This window comes from Hyla sarda, chromosome 10 (genome assembly GCF_029499605.1).
Source record: "Hyla sarda isolate aHylSar1 chromosome 10, aHylSar1.hap1, whole genome shotgun sequence".
NCBI classification, from domain to species: Eukaryota; Metazoa; Chordata; class Amphibia; order Anura; family Hylidae; genus Hyla; species Hyla sarda.
Genome location: NC_079198.1, coordinates 122,037,558 through 122,054,421, shown reverse-complemented (window position 1 = coordinate 122,054,421; position 16,864 = coordinate 122,037,558). Strand labels below are relative to the sequence as shown.

Here is a 16,864-nt window from a genome sequence, read left to right as displayed (position 1 = left end):
GGTGGTAGTGGAATGCCAGAGAGAGGATTGGTGGCAGACACCTCTGTTAAGAATAAGGGTGCTGGTTTGGGGTCTGGATCAGGTTCTGGTTCGACTGCCCCCCCGGTAGTGGCTGCTTCTCCCAGAAGCTATGCCAGCGTCACTGCCGGGGGATCAGGGGGATCCCCATCTCCGTCTGGCTCTGGTGGTCACTTGCAACAGCGCCTACTGGAGGCTCTACGTAGGGGAGACAGGTCAATCCATGTAGAGGGGAGGGGTGAGGTTGACCTGTCTTTTTGGATAGAAAGACATGGCTTAGGCGCATTCCGAGAACATAATGGGGAGGTGGTCTGGTCCCTCCCGACATCCGGGCAGGAAAGTGGCCGTAGGAATGTGGTCCGTTTAGTGTGGAGGGGCGAAGATGTGTGTCCGCCACGGGGTAAGGTGGTTGAGCTCCTCCTCCAAATGGAATTCAGGGCAAGTGACATCTTTGCCCTGATCCACCCCTACGCTACTTCTGAGTTTGACATCAGCTTTGTTCGGCCGGAGGGTCTTGAACTCTTCTGGTCGAACTATGAGGTGGTGAAAAACGAGCCCGGCTGGCGGGATTTTGCCGTAAAGGCGATATCCCGTCAGAATTTGACCAAGAAAGTGACCGTTTTGACACGTAACGAGTCACTATCTTGCTATGATATCATGACCTGGCTCAGCCGATATGGGGATGTGACGGACATGCCAAAAAAGAACTATGACGAACATGGGATCTGGTCTGGGGCCTGGACGTTTTCCGTCAAACTGAAGCGTTCGGGGAGCACTGTTGCCCACATCCCATCAGCTGCTTTTCTAGGGAGAGACAGAATCCAAATTTTCTACCAGGGGCAGCCCAAGGTCTGTCACAGGTGCGGCAGCCCCACTCACTTTAGCGCAGCCTGTACTGTGCAGGTCTGTGCTCTGTGTGGTGGGATAGGTCATCTTGCCGCATCCTGTAGGCAGATCAGGTGTCATCTGTGTGGTGTCTTAGGACACCCTTTCAGCCGTTGTCCTAGCGCCTTTGCCCGTGCGACGGTCACCTTGGCTGGAGACAGCAGTAATGTTGCTTCAGCTGGGGAGGGCACGAGTGCGGGTGAAGGTGCAACAGGGTCAGTGAAGAGGAAAAGTCCCGCCAAGCTGAGGCGGGAGGCTAATCGCAGAAGGAGCAGGGAACTGGAGAGTTCCCATGTGGCAGGGGTAGCTTCTGGCCCTGCTCCAGAGGTTAGTCCTGAAACTGCTGAGGCCCTGGAGGAGAATGTGCTGGATGAGGAAATGGGGAGAATCTGTAAAGAAGAGGGCAGCAAGGCCGATCTTTCCGATTCCTCCCACTGTGAAAGTGTGGATGAGGAGGGTGAAGAGAGGCCAAAAAAGAAGGGCAGTAAAGGGAGAAAGAAGAGGTCAGAGCCCTCTAGTCCCCGTGCTACGGACCAGGTCCCAAGCGGAAGCTTACCTGCCCCCCCTCTGATTGATCTGTCTAACCGGTACTCTGTCCTTGAAGACATCTCCTCCCCCTCCATGGAGGGGGGGGTCAAGGATGGGGTGCCTGAAGTGGGGGAGCCTCCAGGGGGAACTGGGCCCTGTCCACATGGGGCAATTTCCTCAGGGGATAGGGCCAAACCAGAGCCAGGCGGAGATGGCGATTTAAAAATGGACCAGTCTGAGTCCAAAAAAAGGTTTAAAGAGAAAGAAGCCTCCTCTTCCGGGGATGAGGGGGTAAAGAAAAAACAGAAATGAGGGGGTTAGGGCTATCTAACTCAATCACCCATGATGGCGGCACTCACCCCATTGACGCTGGCATCTATTAACTGTGCCAGCATAAAGTCTGATACGGCTAGATTCGCAGCCTTTGATTTTCTCGGCCGTGTTGAAGCCGATATTTTGTATCTGCAGGAGACCAGGTTGTCAGATCTTGCCTCTCTGGTAAAAGCCAGGAGAGAGTGGAGGCGTGGCCCCTCCCACTGGTCTCTTGCGGCTGAGCCGTATAGTGGGGGTGGCGGTCTTTTTTACCGCTCCTGTTGAATGCAGACGGGTTATTGAGTTAGAAATGGGGAGGTGCCTGATCTTAGATGTCCTCATGAAGGGGCAAGAGCTCCGGCTCATTAACATCTATGCCCCACAAACCAAGTGGGGACGAAAAGATCTCTTTATGAGGATTAAGCCCTTTCTTTTTACAAGCCGACAGGTGATCTTTGGAGGGGATTTCAATACTGTCACGAGATCCCAAGATAGGAGAGGCTCCAATGATCGGTTGGCTTATGATAGCATAGCTCTCAATAGTATAGTTAGGGAAGCTCGCCTAGAGGACGCCCACATCCGGAGCCCCTCAGGCCACACGGGTTTCACCTATCATCGAGGTAGCTGCAGGTCTAGAATAGACAGGTTTTATTTAAAGGAGGAAGCCGTCTCTTCTGCAGTGTCCGTGGTTGAGGTGGAGTTCTCCGATCACTGTATGATTTTGTTTTCCCTGAATGTTTCAGAGACCCCTCGGATGGGTAAAGGTTATTGGAAGCTGAATTCGGCCCTCCTGGAGGAAGCGGAGGTAAGACAGTCCTTTGAGGATTTTCTTCAGAGTCAGGTACCTTTACTGGGCCTATGTAGTAGTAAGTCAGAGTGGTGGGAGATGTTCAAGAAGCGGGTTGCGGGGTTCTTCCGCCAGCTCTCGAGCCTCAGGTCCCTGAATAGGTATCGCCTGTATCAGGGACTGAGGAGGAAACTCGAGCTTCTCGTCTCGACTGGAGGTAGCCGGGAGGATATCTCCAGAGTGAAGTCCTTGCTGATGAGGTGTCAGTACGATAGGCACGCATCTTTGGTTTTTGAGAGGGATTTCGGGAAGTACCGCTCGCCCGACCCTTACAGAAACTGTAAGATGTCAGTGAGTAGTAAAGTCATTTCAGGACTGATTGATAGTACGGGATCTCTGAATCGGTCCAGATCAGGGATCTTGGAGGTCGTCAGATCCTTCTACTCACACCTCTTGGGAAGGAAGGATCTAGATCGAGACGGGATGTCGGCTTTCCTGGCTGAAACCATTCCTGAGCCAGGGGTAGACCCCTCTCTTGATGTTTTGGCAGAAAAAATCAGGGAAGAGGAAGTGAGACTGGCGATTGAGGGGCTTGCCCCCAAGAAGTCACCAGGTCCGGATGGCTTAACATCCGAGTGGTACAAGACCTTTAAGGAGTCTTTAGCTCCCCTCTTGACTGAGGTATTCAATGAGTGTCTCTCCTCGGGCACTCTGCCGAAGTCAATGAGGAGGTCAGCCCTGATTCTTCTCTCAAAGGGTAAAGATCCCAGCCGTATTGAGAATTGGAGGCCCATAGCTCTTCTCAATACGGACAGGAAGCTTCTGGCCAAGATACTGTTTAATCGGCTGGTGAAGTTTGCACCCCGGCTCCTTTCGGGGGCCCAGCACTGCTCTGTTCCAGGCCGAAGCACCTTAAGTGCTGTTCTCGGTGTCCGGGAGGCAGTGGAGCGGAGTAGTGCAGGTCTCTGGAAGGGGTACTTGCTGTCCCTGCATCAGGCCAAAGCATTTGATCGGGTGAACCACGAGTACCTCTGGTCCGTCCTCCTGAGATATGGCTTACCGTGTGCTTTTATTAATTGGCTTAAGACCTTATATGCAGGGGCAGAGAGTTTCCCGCTGGTGAACGGTTGGTCTGGCCGCTCTTTTGAGGTGGGGTCTGGAGTCCGTCAGGGTTGTCCTTTGAGCCCGCTTTTATACGTGTTCGCAATCGATCCCTTCGTCCGGAGGGTAGATTGTGAGCCGTTGGCGGGAGTCGGGATGAGTCTGGCGGAGCTGGATGTCGCCCAGAGAGTGGTGGCGTACGCTGATGATGTCACCATTTTCGTGTCCTCGAGAGAGGAGGTCGATGTGGTGATGTCGGAGGTGGAACGCTACTCGGAGGCATCCGGGTCTAAGATCAATCGGGATAAGTGTGAAAGTCTCTGGCTGGGAGGGGGAGATCCCACTTTTGATCTCCCGGACACCCTCCCAGGGCCCCAAGACTCAGCAAAAATTCTGGGCATCATATTCGGCCAGGATGATTATCCCACCAAAAACTGGGACGGTAAGCTACAGGATGCCACTCATAGGGTGGATCAGTGGAAGGGTTGGTCTATGACCCTCAGGGAAAGGGTACACCTGATCAAATCGTACCTGCTCCCCTTGTTTATCTATCTGGGCAGTGTATGTATCTTGCCAGAGGTTTACTACACTAGGATCTACAGCCTGTTTTTCCAACTGTTATGGGGAAACAGGATGAACCTAGTCAAGAGAGAGGTTACGTACCGCACAAGGAGACTAGGGGGTTTATCTATGGTAAACCCTGTGGTGTTCTTAACAAACACCTTCTTGAAAGCCAACATCGCAAACCTCTGGTCAGAGAGGGCTCCTCCGTGGGTACTCTCCTGCAGGGAATGGTTTCGGCCTTTCTTCCAGGAATGGGAGACAGGAGGGCAAGTGAAGGACCTCCGTACGCCCCATGGGCATCTTCCGGCTTATGCTACCCCGACTCTGAAGGCGATACGTCGGTGGGGTCTGGGAGTGTGGGAGATCAGGACCCAGTCAAGGCAGTTCCTTGACAAACGGGTTCTGTTGACCCACTTCCAGAAGCCTCTGGCGCTCAGGGACTGCCCAGGTCGGGATCTGAGGGTGGGGTTGTATCTCTTAAATATGAAAAGGATCCCCCAGAAGTTTTGGGACTTGGCCTGGCGCTGCTTTCAGGGGAAGTTATATGTGAGGGACAATTTGAAGTGCAGGAGATCTGATGACCGGGGATGTCCCCGAGAAGAGTGCGGGGACATGCTGGAAAGCATGGACCATTTCCTGCTTCATTGTCCCTTTAATATAAGGGTCTACAACCGGGTGGGCGCTTCCATCTGCTGGAGTCAACTTGCCGGCCTTACCTATCCAGAGTGGGCTTATGGGGCATTCAGGAACCTGGGTGGCCGAGATCGGGGCACTTTGTTTTTAGTCAGCTTAGTGGTTAGGTACTACACGTGGAATGCACGGTGTTTAGTGTCTAATCAGCGCAAAGTCCTCTCCGAGGTGGAGGTCTGTAGGAACATCACCGGTGACCTCGGGAAGATCAGGTCTTTGGAGTATGGCAGTCTTGGTACCAGTAGGGCTTCTCTCCTATGGAGAGGGTTTTCTTTTGATGTGCCCTAGGTACTAGCTAGACCTTTTGGGTAGAGTACCCTTGTTTTTGTTAGGGACAGTGATGCAGGGACAGGGTTAGGGTGATAGTAGGGTCAGTTTATCTTTAGGGATAATGGTAGGGTGAGAGGTAGGGTGCAGTTAGGGAAAGAATATACATTTTGTATGTATCAGGATTGCCATCCTTCTTCCTGGTGGTGGGCTAATGCATGTGCACCCTAGCTTTTTGTTTTGTTTTCAGATGCTATGGTTATGAAGGGCTTACAGGCACCAAACTTGGGCCTAAAGTGGGTTGTATTGTTTGCTTATGTATGTTAAAGCTGGTTATGGTTAAGTTGGTTGGGAGGAGTTCTAGGTTGGGAGGGTATATTTGTGGGTGGTGGTGGTCTTTTCTTTTGGTGGACCTGGCATGGGTCAGTTGTGGACTGGACATTGAGGACTATGAACTGTATGGAAAAAACTCTGACCCATGTACAGGAGGGCGGGTGGTGTGGGTGAAGGGTCAGTTTAGTGTAGAATGTTCTTTTATATTTGTAGGTGTGTTTTCTATTTATTTATAGGTGTATATAGTTTGTGTATAGTATTGTACATAGTAGTGTATATAGTTAGTTATGTATATAGTATGTATAATGTATGTTTTTTAAGTATATAGTATTTATAGTAGAGATAGACATGGCAGTCGAACCAGTTTTGTTTTTGTAGTAATGTTTCTTTAGTATCCCGTTGTGGATTTATTTTCTTTGGTTTATATATGTAGTATGTAGTAAAGATGTGTGTAAGCATGTGTGTATTGTGTTTTTTGAGATATTTTCCCGAGTTTGGGTATTTTGAGTTGAATTTAATTTATTTATTTATTTATTTTTGGTTTCTTGGTTAAATGTAGTTAATATATGGATATATATGTGTGCATGTGTGAGTGTGGTATAGTGTTATTATTATTATTATTATTAATATTATTATAAAAAAAAAAAAAAAAAAAAACATGGTGTGCAGTGTGAGTGCTTGTTGTGTTTTCTATATATGATTTTTCCCGAGTTTGGGTGTTTTGAGTTAAAGCGAAATAGTGCTATTTTTATGTTTCTTATGAGTGTGTTGTTTGGCTATGAAAGGTGTAGTTATAATATTTATAGTTCTAGTAGGAAAGCTGGGCTGGCCGGTTAGGCAGGATTTTTGTTCTTTTATTTAAATGTAAAGTTTGGGTTTATGTTATTTCATGTTGTTGTTTTCCGTTATGGCAAAGTTGTGCTGGTTTATGTTTTGTTATGATTTATATTTTTCTAATAAAAGATTTACAGGATATAACTCAGGATCAGTACAGGATAAGTAATGTAATGTATGTAAACAGTGACCTCACCAGCAGAATAGTGAGCGCAGCTTTTGCTTCCATGACTTATTTTGTCTTCATTTTTCTAGGTGTTCTAGGAGGATACAGATCAGTCATCTTTCACCATGTGAACAGGCGTTGGCCATACAGAGCTGTCTATCACATATCCGAACCCATCATGGCTGTAACATATCAGACTCCCTCTATAATGCCTTACCTGCTTTGTGATAATCCAGAATGTCTCACATCTATGTAATGTGCTGTATGAAGAGATGAACAAACACCGGGAAGATCCACGACTCGGAGGGGCCGGTCATGGCTATTGATTCGTTCCTGAAAATTCTTAAAAAAAAAAAAAAAACCTTCACAGAAGATATTCTGTCACGTTTAGAAACTAGGAAAACTGCGCCATGGTCCATAGCCACCAAGTAGCGGCTTCCTTTACTTCTGTCTAATCTTAAGCCGACACAGTGTTACATTGATTTCACCGAATATCATTAATTCCTGTATCACCCCCTAAAGGAGTTTTATAGTCACTGACCGGAGTGGGCACTGCCCCATATAAGTAATGGAGGGGGCGTCAACCTATGGTTCTCTATCCAAGAAGGAACAACAAATGGGTATGCTGGAAGTAAGAAGGCTGGAGGCACTCGTTGCTTGCCAACCCAACTTTATTTCGGTCCGGTCACAGATGCAACAAAGGCCTTCGGCCTTTGTTGCATCTGTGACCGGACCGAAATAAAGTTGGATTTGGCAAACTACGAGTGCCTCCGGAGTTTCCTTAAACGGGTACTCCGGTGGAATTTATTATTATTTTTTTTTTTTAAATCAACTGGTGCCAGAAAGTTATACAGATTTGTAAATTACTATTATTTAAAAATCGTAATCCTTCCAGTACTTATCAGCTGCTGTATGCCTCACAGGAAGTTCTTTTCTTTTTGAATTTCTTTTCTATCTGACCACAGTGCGAGATGAAGTCCCATAAAAAGCTTTTTTTTTTAATTTAAAATCCATTTACAAGCATGTATTACAGACGTCACAGTACAAGAAAACGAAATAGGAAGAAAGACAGATGTCCGGCACTGCTAGACTAAGATGAGCGGCAGCGTATGGAACGTTGATAGTGCTGTAAACCGTATACGTGAGGCTTCGGTGTAGGAGGTGCTAAGCTATGACAGCAGTCAGCAATAGTAAAAAAAAAAAAGAACACAGAGCTTGCACTCACCGTCCGAAGTAACTTCTTTATTGCTTTGTGTCAGGCATTACAAACTGGATGGGTTGAGGCGGTGGGGAGCTACCGGGACAGACTGTTTCACGCCACTCGAGGCGCTTCTTCCAGCCGGTGTGCAAATACGGCGCCTGCCGGTGACGCTATTCATCTGCGTCCCGGGAGGGGGGGTGAAGTCATGTGTAACAACAAAAGGGATCATGTGATGTATACAAAACAACATGTGTTTAGACAATACGGCTAGAACAACACAGATCGCTACGGCGGCAGAAAAACATAAGGATAAAGAGTAAGATTGTTACTATTAATGTGATATAAACATTTGTAGGAGGCTGAGGTACAAGTTCGACCCGATCGTTGAGACCAAGGACGCCCATCGCGTCCAACGTTAAGATCCATGCCGCTTCTCTTCTCAAGAGAGCGGCATGTCTATCTCCTCCGTTAGGTTGTGGCTTAACTCTTTCAATGCCGGCAAACTTTAAAGTACTGGGGTCACTGTTGTGGACCTCTTTTATGTGGGCGATCAATCTGGGAGCACCAACTTCAGTTCGGATCGACCGTATGTGCTCCCGGAAACGTACAAAGAGAGGACGGATTGTCTTACCCACATAAAAGAAGTTACAAGGGCTAAAGATGACATATACCAAGTATGAGGTGCGGCAAGTGATAAGGTCGTGTACAGTGTGAGCTCCAAGTTGCATGGTTTGGGTGGCCACATTTTGACAACAAAAGGAACAATGCCTACAAGGGTAGTTGTCCTTGGGGGTCATTCTTCCTTGCCAATTCTTATCAACTTCAGATTGATCTCTGGAATTATTACTAGATGTTTTTTAGGATATCACCTATAGTACGGTTCTTTCTATAGGTGATAAGGGGAGAGTTTTTTGCAATATCCTTTAACTCAGCGTCTGACTCGATAACATACCAATTATTGCGTATTGCCCTAGCTACAACATTATTCATGTTGGAATTGGCTATTGAGAAAGTAAAACGCTGCGGTTTATTAGTCAGGCGCGGTTTTGGGATTAGGAGATTTTCTCGCGGAGTTACAACAGCCCGATCATAGCCAGTTTTTTTATCACATCAGATGGGTAACCACGTCAGGCGGTTTTTTAAATCATCTGCCTGTGACAAAAAGGTGTTCTCATCACTATTAACTTTATCTAGACGTAGAAATTGAGAAAAAGGTATACTCTTTTTTTACATGGTGCGGGTGGGAACTGTTAAAATGTAACAAAGCATTCCGGGCTATAGGCTTTCTATAGCCTTGGGAATGTAATGTTCCATCCCGTACAATCAATTTCACTTCTAAAAATGTGAATTGTGTCAGAAGTAAACAGCATATTCTCTTGGTTTGTAGTATTCATATAGGAGATGAAGGAGGTAAACATATCTTTTGTGCCCTCCCATACAATTAGGACGTCGTCAACGAACCTAAGGTAGAGTTTTATATTGGACACATATGGGTTATCGATAGAAAACACGTAACGGCGTTCAAACGCCGCCAGAAAAAGGTTGGCTTTGTATGTCTCTCTCAGTATTTCAAGGACAGCCTGTACACCCGCATCGTGTGGGATGCGGGTGTACAGGCTCTCAACATCGATGGAGGCTAGGTGGTAAGTATCGGACCAATGGAAATTCTCAAGATGTGTGAGAAGGTCACCAGTGTCCTTCACATATGATGGGATCGAAGGAAGGAGTGGTTTTAAAAGCCACTCAAGATATTGAGAGAGTTACTCGGTCGCAGAGCCGATCCCCGCGACTGTGGGTCGCCCCGGGGGTTGGCTCTGCGACTTATGCACCTTGGGGAGAAAATACCATCTGGCGTGACGGGGGTCACGGGGAATCAATTTCTCGGCAGTGGACTGGGTTAAGAGACCCTGTTCACATTTGGTTCTGAGAAATGTGCGAAGTGAGTTGAGAGTTTTCCGTGTCGGATTTTCAAAAAGCCGTTTGTATGTGGCAGTATCTCCTAGAAGGCGTTTTTTTTCAACTTCGTACATAGAGTTGTACATAAGTACAGTACTACCGCCTTTGTCTACTTTCAAGACCCTCAAATCCGAACGGGATCGAAGCCAGTTCAATGCTCGTAATTCACTTGCGCTTAGGTTTGGTCTAGGTTGGGGGTATAACAAGGTCTTCACGTCTCGTTCGACTGCCCTCGCAAACAGATCAATCGAACTGCCTACGGGGACATGCGGTGAGAGCGTAGAAGGGTTCCCTCCTCTAAAAGCCAAACAATACAAGAAAAGAAAAATTCTTGACGCGTTTTGGGGGCTTGCCTCTTATTCATAAGTTATGACTAAAGGGCATCCTCGCTCCGAAACCCGTCAAGCGTGTTCTTTCTATAGTGATGTCTGTAATACATGATTTTAATAGATTTGAAATAAAGCTATCTTTTTTTGTAGGACTTAAAGGGGTACTCCACTGGAAAACATTTTTTTTTAAATCAACTGGTGACAGAAAGTTAAATAGATTTGTAAATTACTTCTATAAAGAAAATCTTAATCCTTCCAGTACTTATCAGCAGCTGTATACCACAGAGAAGGTTGAGTACTTCTTTTCTGTCAGACCACAGTGCTCTCTGCTGACATTTCTGTCCATGTCAGGAACTGTCCAGATTAGGAGCAAATCCCCAGCAACCCTCTTCTGCTCTGGACAGTTCCTGACATGGACCGTGTCAGCAGAGAGCACTGTGGTCAGGCAGAATAGAAATTCAAAAAGACAAGAACTTCCTGTGGAGCATGCAGCAGCTGATAAGTACTGGAAGGATTAAGATTTTCAGATAGAAGTATTTTGCAAATCTTTTTAACTTTCTGGCTCCAGTTGATTTAAAAAAAAAAAAATTTCCACCGGAGTACCCGTTTAATGATAATGTATAGCTGCCAAGTGATGCCTGTGTCTAGGGAAAGTGCATATCCCGAGCTGCTACAATGTAGAAACTTTGTTTCAGTGTTTAAAGGGGTGTTTAAACTTTTTTTTATATATCAACTGGCTCCAGAAAGTTAAACAGATTTGTAAATGACTTCTATTAAAAAATCTTAATCCTTCCAATAATTACCAGCTGCTGAAGTTGAGTTGTTCTTTTCTGTCTGGTAACAGTGCTCTCTTCTGACATTTCTGCTTGTCTTGGGAACTGCACAGAGTAGAAGAGGTTTGCTATGGGGATTTGCTTCTACTCTGGACAGTTCCTGAGACAGATGTCATCAGAGAGCACTTAGACAGAAAAGAACAACTCAACTTCAGCAGCTCATAAGTACTGAAAGGATTAAGATTTTTTAAGGGTGCATTCACACCACGTTTTTGCAATACAGTTCCCGTATACGTTTTCAATGTGAAAACCGTACGGAACCGTATTGAAAACCGTATGCATTGACTCTCCATTGAAAACCGTATGCCAAAAAATGCATCAGGTTGTGTCCGTTTTGCATCCTGTACGGTTTTGTCAGTTTTTTTTTCCCATACCCAAAACCGTAGTCTACCACGGTTTTTGGTCCGGGTGAAAAACTGTATTAAACCGTATACGTTTTTTTTTTTTTAACATGGGAGTCAATGGGAACCGTACAGAACTGTATGTGCGTATGATTCCATTCGGTTTGCACAATACGGTTTTTGACTTTGCAGAGTTTTTTTTCTCCGAATTTCAATCAAACAAGTGAAACTTTATTCAAAATGGAGTGAAAAGTTAAAAACGTATAAGTTTTTTTCTTTAAAAAACACATGCAACCGGTAATCATTTTTCAAACCGTATACGGTTTGTAACTGAATACGGGTTGAAATTTGTACACACGTTTTGATACAGTTTAATCAGGTTTTGAGGAATCCGTTTTTCATCAAAAACCTGATACGGGAACTGTATTGCAAAAACGTGGTGTGAATGCCGCCTAATAGAAGTAATTTACAAATCTGTTTAACTTTCTGGAGCCAGTTGATTGAGATATATATATATATATATATATATATATATATATATATATATATATATATAGATATATATAAAAAGTTTTTTCCTGGAATACCCCTTTAAATAGAATCTGGTTGTTACTGAAGATATCACACATTTGTTACACGCATGACCTACGATACATCTAGCTGCCACCCTATATAATGAACAGGTATTGGACTTTGTCGCACTACTGGAGCTTTTTTTGGCCCCCTCCAACCATGTGTCATATATAGCATCGCCATCATCCCCAATAAGTACTAAGTCCGGGGTGCGACTACTAACCCTGAACCGTACACCACTGAACATAGCTGTGGAATTGAAGACGTCTGATGTAGTAACATGGTCTTGTATCTGCGTCTACTTTCACTGACCTCACTCATCTAGTGTCTGGCAGTGTGAAGCGATGACTTCATCTCATCCTCTCCTGTGACGCGTTTCGCTCTTCTGTAACCATCCCGGCGATATCTACGCTTTCCGGCATTGTATTGAAGGGTCCGTCGTTAGATTCACCACCTCATGACCTCAGTACTGTACTTGATGTTCGCAGTCACGGCCTCTCACTATTGCACAGAGCAGAAAGTACTGACACGACTGTTACTTGTGGAGAAGAGGATGTCACGCTCGTCTCTTCTGGAGGGTGGAAGATGTCTTCCTGAAAACTATAACTTAAGCTGTTACCTGCCAAACACTTTTTAAAAGATGAATAAAATTGAGGTTTCCATGTTTGTTTCGAAATGAAGACAATGAAGGAGGTGTCTGTATCTGGGCTGCGGCGGAGGGCATGGGACCGGGCACAATAAGGTCTAGGGCAGTGGTCTCCAACCTGCGGACCTCCAGATGTTGCAAAACTACAACTCCCAGCATGCCCGGACAGCCGTTGGCTGTCCGGGCATGCTGGGAGTTGTAGTTTTGCAACATCTGGAGGTCCGCAGGTTGAAGACCACTGGTCTAGGGCCTCTTGGGCCCAGGGACTCACTGCAGGGATCCCCTGTCTCAAATACCTCAAGAGCACATAGGATAAATCACAATCAGATCCTGCAAGTGCAGTTGAAAAACTTCTGGTTTACAATACATATACAGAAATCGCAGGACAGCCGTATCACCGACGCGTTTCTGGCACCTAGGCACCATCAGCCATGACTAAGTGTGCCTAGGCGCCAGAAACGTGTTTGTGTTACGGCTCTCCAGCGATTCCTGTTCATGTATTGTCATAAAAATTTTTAAATAACAATACATATACAGAAATCGCAGGACAGCCGTACCACCGACTCGTAAAGCATAGGGAACAAATCGCAACTGGGTAAGGCAGTGTATCCTAACCAGTGTGCCTCCAGCGGTTGCAAAACTAAAACTCCCAGCATGCCCACACAGCCTTTTGCAACAGCTGGAGGCAACATGAGTGGAAAAAAAAACTAGGGTACAGCATAGGGAACAAATCACAACTTCGGAGCGATTGGATGAAGCAGTGTTTCCCAACCAGGGTGTCTCCAGCTGTTGCCAAACTTCAACTCCCAGCATGCCCGGACAGCCAAAGGCTGTCCGGGCATGCTGGGAGTTGAAGTTCTACAACAGCTTGAGGCCCCCTGGTTGGGAAACACGGCTGTATCCCACCATAGTTACCATACCTACCAACTGTCCCAGATCCGGCAGGACATTCCCAGGGCGTAGTAGTTTTGTAACAGCTGGAGGCTCCCTGGTTGGGAAACACTGGAGTACAGCATAGGGAATAAATCGCAACTGGGTAAGGCAGTGTTTCCTAACCAGTGTGCCTCCAGCTGCTCTTAGCATGCCCAGACAGCCTTTTACAACAGCTGGAGGCAACCTGGCTGGAAAAAAACTAGGGTACAGCATAGGGAACAAATCACAACTTCGGAGCGATTGGATAAAGCAGTGTTTCCCAACCAGGGTGCCTCCAGCTGTTGCCAAACTTCAACTCCCAGCATGCCCGGACAGCCAAAGGCTGTATCCCACCATACCTACCAACCTTTATCTTTACCATACCTACCAACTGTTACGCCGAGCGCTCCGGGTCCCTGCTCCTCCCCGGAGCACTCACGGTGTCTCTCTCCCTGCAGCGCCCCGGTCAGACCCGCTGACCGGGAGCGCTGCTATGACATTGCCGGCGGGGATGCGATTCGCATAGCGGGACGCGCCCGCTCGCGAATCGCATCCCAAGTCACTTACCCGTCCCGGTCCCCGGCTGTCATGTGCTGGCGCGCGCGGCTCCGCTCTACATTTCCGCGGTCAACGGAGTTAGATTGGATTGCACCGTGCGTTACCGCACAAAACCTCTCTTAATGTGCATTGGACCCCATCACGAAATGATTGAATTTTTCGTCCTTCCCAACTGCACCTCTGAGGTCCTCCTCGGTCTGCCATGGCTCCAGCTTCATTCTCCCACCCTTGACTGGGCCACCGGGGAGATCAAGAACTGGGACTCTGCTTGCCACAAGAAATGCCTCTCCCCCCCTCCCAGTCCCGTCAGGCAAGCCTCAGTGCCTCCTCATGGCCCCCGTCCTGGTGACACCCTGCCCCGTGCCAAGCTTCACCCTCTGCCCTCCCTCCCCATTCCCACTCCTGCTGTACTGCCTGCCTTTGAGGAAACCCTACATTCACTCCCAGTGTCCTCGTCCCATGTGAAGCAGTTGCCGGACAAAGAAAGGGGGAGACCTAAGGGGGGGGGGTACTGTTACGCCGAGCGCTCCGGGTCCCCGCTCCTCCCCGGAGCACTCACGGCGTCTCTCTCCCTGCAGCTCCCCGGTCGGTCCCGCTGACCGGGAGCGCTGCACTGACATGGCCGACGGGGATGCGATTCGCATAGCGGGACACGCCCGCTCGCGAATCGCATCCCAAGTCACTTACCCATCCCAGTCCCCGGCTGTCATGTGCTGGCGCGCGCGGCTCCGCTCTCTAGGGCGCGCGCGCCAGCTCTCTGAGACTTAAAGGGCCAGTGCACCAATGATTGGTGCCTGGCCCAATTAGCCTGAATTGCTTCCACCTGTTCCCTGGCTATATCACCTCACTTCCCCTGCACTCCCTTGCCGGATCTTGTTGCCTTGTGCCAGCGAAAGCGTTTTGTGTTGTCCAAAGCCTGTGTTACCTGATCTCCTGCTATCCTTATTGACTACGAACCTTGCCGCCTGCCCCCGACCTTCTGCTACGTCTGACCTTGCCTCTGCCTAGTCCTTCTGTCCCACGCCGTCTCAGCAGTCAGCGAGGTTGAGCCGTTGCTAGTGGATACGACCTGGTTGCTACCGCCGCAGCAAGACCATCCCGCTTTGCAGCGGGCTCTGGTGAACACCAGTAGCCTCTTAGAACCGGTCCACCGGCACGGTCCACGCCAATCCCTCGCTGACACAGTGGATCCACAACCTGTAAGCCGAATCGTGACACCAACCTTCCCGGATCCGGTGGGACATTTCCAGGGCGTAGTAGTTTTGCAACAGCTGGAGGCTCCCTGGTTGGGAAACACTGGAGTAAAGCATAGGGAACAAATGACATCTGGGAGCACAATCAGAGCATAGGCCACAAATCACAACTAGTAAAGACTAAAGCATCACGAGTCAGACACAGGTTCCTTGTCGGAATATTTCTTTTTATTCATAGTTGAGTTGTCCTAGCTATTTCACATTGAGTTTTGGCTGAAAAGCCAATTGATATACCTATGCTACCAGGCCCCCTGGACACAATGCCCCTGCGCACAGCGCAAAGGTTGTTTTTTTTTTTATTCTTTTTTAATTTTTTTTTCTTAAATATTATTTATTTATTTTTTTACAGTTCAAGTTCCCAAATTCCAGAGGCCAGTAACTCAATAACACCATAGAACAACCAGCATCCCCCCCCCCCCCCCCCCCCCATAGATGATTGTAGAGATCTCTTGACTGACAGGCGGCAAACAAGTGCAATATATCTGCTGGAATGGACTTTCTCTGTTGTGGTGAATGGGTATAAGCTCCCACATTCCTGCTTATAAACATTAAAAAAAAATTCCATTGCCATTCAAAGGGGTTGTCCCAGGGAAAGAAATAACCTGTGTGTGGTGTCAAAAAGTATCATAAGCAACTTACTAATATAATACTAGTAACTGTGACATCACGTCACACTTAGAGCTCCGTCCCTGCTCCTCCCCTCACCTCCTGTGTGGTCAGGACAAGACCAGTGATGTGAAGAGGGGAGCTGATATTACTGCTCATTAGATTTCCAGGCAGTGTTTCTAAGATAAGACAGCATTGAGCTGTGACTGAAACTTCCTGCTGTTTTAAAGGGGGTACTCCTGGTGGAAAACTTTAAATGAACTGGTGCCAGAAAGTTAAACAGATTTGTAAATTACTTCTATTAAAAAATATTAATACTTTCAGTACTTATTGGCAGCTGTATGCTACAGAGAAAATTCTTTTCTTTTTTAATTTCTTTTTTGTCTTGTCCACAGTGCTCTCTGCTGACACCTCTGTCCGTGTCAGGAACTGTCCAGAGCAGCATAGGTTTGCTATGGGGATTTTCTCCTGCTCTGGACAGTTCCTGATATGGGCATCAGGTGTCAGCAGAGAGCAGTGTGGACAAGACAAAAAAGAAATTCAAAAAGAAAAGAATTTCCTCTGTAGCAAACAGCCGCTAATAAGTGCTGGAAAGGTAAAGATTTTTTAATAGAAGTCATTTACAAATCTGTTTAACCTTCTGGCACGAGATGATTTAAAAAAAAAAATTATGAGCAGTAATGTGAGCTCATCCTCTTTACCTTAATGGTCTTGTCCTGAGCAGACAGTAGGGAAGGGGGGGGGGGGAGCCCATATTACTGTTCAGTAGAATTTAAGGCAGCAGGAAGCCTGTTCTGATGGGAACTATTGTGACTGAGCCTTAAAATCTAATGAGCAGTAACACCAGATCCCTCTCGTCACATCACTGGTCTGGTCCTGAACAGACAGGAGGAGCAAGGTTGTCGCTGGACAACCTCTCTAATTGTTATACATGTTTGATGGGAGCCTGCTTAGCTATGCTAGTGGTAGCAGTAGAGCCCACAACCTCGGTTAACACTGCACCCCCTACCCATCCCCCTCCCCCCCACCCATGCACATCTATAGGGTCGTCACATGCCTAATTGACCCATGGTGGGCAGACAGCGCTCCTCGGAACATTTCTGCAATAGTAAAGCAGCATTGCCAGTTAAAGTCACCCTCCATTATACATAAGATACAGTCTGTTGTTTCC

The 16,864-nt window shown here is 47.2% G+C and overlaps 1 protein-coding gene across 1 annotated transcript in view; it reads left to right on the top strand.

Moving 5' to 3' along the window:
- Positions 1-12,382, top strand: part of SCN3B (sodium voltage-gated channel beta subunit 3) — a 37,072-nt gene extending 24,690 nt beyond the window's left edge. Inside the window, exon 6 of the mRNA XM_056543519.1 lies at positions 6,575-12,382. The gene's annotated coding sequence lies outside the window, so the exon portion shown is untranslated. The remainder of the gene's footprint in view (positions 1-6,574) is intronic.
- The last annotated feature ends 4,482 nt before the right edge of the window (positions 12,383-16,864 follow it).